The sequence below is a fragment of the Pteropus vampyrus genome, unplaced genomic scaffold, assembly GCF_000151845.1.
Source record: "Pteropus vampyrus isolate Shadow unplaced genomic scaffold, Pvam_2.0 Scaffold268, whole genome shotgun sequence".
Taxonomy (NCBI): Eukaryota; Metazoa; Chordata; class Mammalia; order Chiroptera; family Pteropodidae; genus Pteropus; species Pteropus vampyrus.
In genome coordinates, this window is record NW_011889049.1 from 1,204,764 (window position 1) to 1,208,966 (window position 4,203).

At 38.0% G+C, this 4,203-nt stretch overlaps 1 pseudogene; it reads left to right on the forward strand.

The window, feature by feature from the left end:
* The first annotated feature begins 836 nt into the window (after nucleotides 1–836).
* Nucleotides 837–955, forward strand: LOC111729545 (annotated as a pseudogene).
* The last annotated feature ends 3,248 nt before the right edge of the window (nucleotides 956–4,203 follow it).

Below are 4,203 nucleotides of genomic sequence, written 5' to 3' on the forward strand. Positions count from 1 at the left end.
GCCTTCCTTGCAGGTAGCTGGGGCTCTGTGGCTGGGCAACGGGCAGTAGGGTGCGAGCAGATGTCCATGCCCAGGGCAATCTCAGAAGTCACGTGTTGAAGATGGCCGAGCCTCTGATAGCCTTGGTCTCAAGAGTCTTGGTCTGAAAGTGGAGTTTTCCACTATCACGGACAGGGTTTTTCACAGGTGAGAAATTAACTCCTTTTGTGCTGACTCATGAGACTTGGAGGCTTAGCTGTACCACAGTAAAACTAACCTGTGTCCTTTGTTCTTGTGGACTCACGTCTTTAGAAATATGACTTCACCGTCATCCGCGTGAGCGGGGTTTCGGGAAGGAGCCTGTCCAGGCCACCGCGTTTAAGCTGCCTTTCTCCCGGTGCGCTTTCTCTCGGGGATTTCTTACTGCTCGGGCATTCTGCGAGCGTCCCCATTTTGTTTTTGAGTGCGTGTGTCTATTTGTTTGTTTTAAAAATAGCTTTACTATCATGTCTATGAATCGGGTGCAGGGCGAAGGGGGTTCAGTTCGTGCTTTGATTGCCATCTTCAAATCTCTTTAATGTGCTGCCGGAATCTATTTGCTAATATTTTATTTAGGATTTTTCATCAATATTCATATGTGCGATTGGTCTGTAGTTTTATTTTATCATCTCTGTCAGGTTTAAAAATCAATGCTAGCCTGGCTTCATAAAAAGAATTTAGAAGCCTCTCTTCTTTCCCTGTGCTCCCAAGGAGTGAAAGAACATAGAAATAATCCATTTCTTAAAGATCTGAGGTTCACCTGTGGAAGCGTCTTAGCCCAGGGCTTTTGGAAGAACAGCTTTTAAAGAAAGTCTTCAGTCTAAGGCTATGCTACCCTGAACTAGCCCGATCCGGTCTCATCTCGGAAGCTAAGCAGGATCGGGCCTGGTTAGTACTTGGATGGGAGACCACCTAGGAAGACCAGGTGCTGTAGGCGTAAAAAATAAAAAAATAAGGGATTGTAAGCTGACAAAGTCCTTGCAGTCTGTGAGATCAACTACAGGTTGCCTCACCTAAAATAAATGAATGAATGAATGAACGAATGATTAAATAAACAATAAAATGTATATCGTTAAAAAATAAAAACAAAAAAGTCTTCAATTTCTTCTATGATACCATTTCTATTCGGATAGTCTATCCATATGAAATCAATTCATTCATGTCTCATTTCTTAGAAAATCATCCGTTTCATCAAGAATTCCAAGTGTATTTACGTAGCATTAAGCAAACTATTTTCTTACTTTCCATTATTTTCCATTGTTTTTCTGTTTTTTTTTTTTTTGATTCTTATATTTTTATTTAGGTATGTGTGCTTTCAAAGGTTTCGATCCTTGATCGGCTTATCTGAGATTTTGTTTCGAATCCTTTGCTGTCATAGAACAAGTTGGCGGGTTCATTCATTCTTTTCACCGTTTTCTGCTTCCAAATTCAGCCCTTTTGGGTTTTATGATTTGCATCCCTGTAATTGCTCTCGCTTCTCTCACACTCTCGTGTCGATCTTTTTGATCTTTTTCTTATTTTTGGTTGAATGTTTCCTACAGGTTTCCTCATTTTTCTTGGTAATAGAATCTTTACAAAATTAAATTATGACACATTTTGTTATTAATGGGGCTTTCGCAATAGAATATTGGTCAGGTGCTTAGTGTTTATATAATTGTGATATTAAGTTGGAAAGATGTTCTACCTTTAAGGAGAATCCCTCTTTTAAGAGGGAGTTTGTGTAGATGTATGTTTTACTTGATTAATTTCTAGGTGGGGTAGAATCTTTTCCACTCTGCCATTTTTATTTCTATTACCTCGTGTTTAGAAAATACCTGTGCTATAGCTATTTGAGAACATTTGGCAAGGTTTTCTTTGTGGCCTATTGATTATTCACTTTTTCGGTAAATATTCCATGAGACTTTGAGAAGACCTGGTGTCTAACTTCCAAGAATTGGCTTGGGAAGACACTGGCAGGTGTTCTGGCTGCCAAGACTTTTGAGGACATCTCAGCTATGTTTGGGGTGTGTCAAGCCCTCTGCGTCAAGTCTCCCCATGGTGGCACTCAAAATTTACTCCCCACAGCTGACTTTACATTGCAGACTCAGCCATCTGGCTCAGATTCCATGGAACCAATTCACCCCAGTGCCTCTTCTTTTGGGAAGTGAGCATCTGGAGGAAGGGGAAGGACGGACTCAGAATTTAGTGATTTGAGGAATTTTAGACCTGCAGGTGGAGCAGGGTCGAGTTTCTGGGACAAGGGGCTTTGCCACTTGTGGAATTTGAAGTGGCAGGGAAGAAAATATCTCCTACAGGTGGTTTTATAATTGTGATTTGGGGGATTTTCCCGTAGGTGTGTCAATTCACATGGCTCCCAGACTTACTCACAATTCTGTGAACTGCTGATCATCTCGAATAAATTCCTTTTTGTGCTTCATTAGCCAGAGAGATCTTCAGTTGTAGCAACTTTGGACCTTGACCGTTACATAGGCGTAAAAATCACTTCTATGCACTATGTAATTACACATGTATTAATTATCCATATATTAGTTCTATTTAACGTTATTTAAGTTGCCTCTATACTGACTCTTTTATTTTTGTTCAGTTTTCTAAAACCTTTTTATTTTAAGATGATTTTAGGTTCACATCTCTGTTTTATTTTGTTTTATTTAATTTACGTTATTATCCTGAGTTGAGAGAGGGGCATTACATTTTGCTAACATTATTTTTTTTTGTGCGTGTGTCTGTTTCCTCTTTTATTTACCACATCTTTATTCATTAATTTTGCTGTTTTCATTGTTGCATCAATAGTCAAGCCTGCCACATCTCCACTGTGGTTTGTTTACTCATTAACAACGGACACACATATGTTCTTTAAAACTCTGTGCCGTGAATATATCTTTGTCTGACATTTTAAGTTAGTATGTACTTTAGTGTGTGTGTGTGTGTGTGTGTGTGTGTGTGTGTGTGTGTGTGTGTAGTTCTGTTTTCTTCTAATAATTTGGAATATCTAATGTGGGTTCACTTTCACTTCTTCTAGTAGTTATTTTTATAGCTATCCATTTATAAAATATACACAATCTTACTTTTTCCAACAATGTTTACTGACTCTTCACTCTGAAATGCATGCACTGAATTTCTTCCTGCCTACCCTCCCTCCATCTTCTCCAAACCACCTGATATTGGCTACTTACATTAGTATTTTTATTACTTCAAGTGAATGCTTCACAAATTTAAATAATATATTTAGATTACGTTTTTGTTTCTCAGGGACTAATATCCCAAATATATAAAAAACTCATATAACTCAATAAGAAAAAAAAATCCAATTAAAAAATGGGCAGAGGACCTGAATAGACAATTTCCCAAGAACACATACAATGGCCAACAGATATATGAAAATATGCTCAACTTCACCAGCTATATAAGAAATGCAAACCAAAACCACAATGAGATACTACCTCACACCTGTTAGAATGGCTAGTATCAATAAGACAAGAAATAACAAATGTTGGAAAGGATGTAAAGAAAAGGGAACCCTTGTGCACTGCTGATGGGAGTGTAAATTGGTGCAGCCACTATGGAAAACATAGAAAACAGAGAGTTTCCTCAAAAAATTAAGAATAAAATTACCATATGACCCAACAATCTCACTTCAAGGTATTCACCCCTTGAATTTGAAAACTTTTATGTTTAAAGATATATGTACCACAAAGTTCATTGCAGTATTATTCACAACAGCCAAGACATTGAAATAACCTAAGCATCCTTTGATGGATGATCAGATAGAGAAGATGTGGTACTTTGTATACAATGGAATATGACGTAGCCCTAAGAAAGGACAAAATACTACCATTTGAGACGACATGGATGGATCTGGAGAGTGTCACGCTGAGTGGAATAAGCCAAACTGAAAAGGACAAGAACCATATGATTTCATTTATTTGTGGGATATAAAACAGAAACCAAAAAATGAACAAAACAAACAAACAAACTAACAAACAAACTTATTGACACAGACAATAGTGTGGCGGGTACTAGAGGGGAAGAGGGCTGGGGAGAGAATGAAGAGGGTAAAGGAGCTCAAATATATAGTGATGGAAGGAGACTAGACTTTGCATGGTGAACACACAATGCAATATACAGAAGATGCATTAAGAATTGTACACCCGAAACTTATATAATGCTATTAGCCAATATTACCCC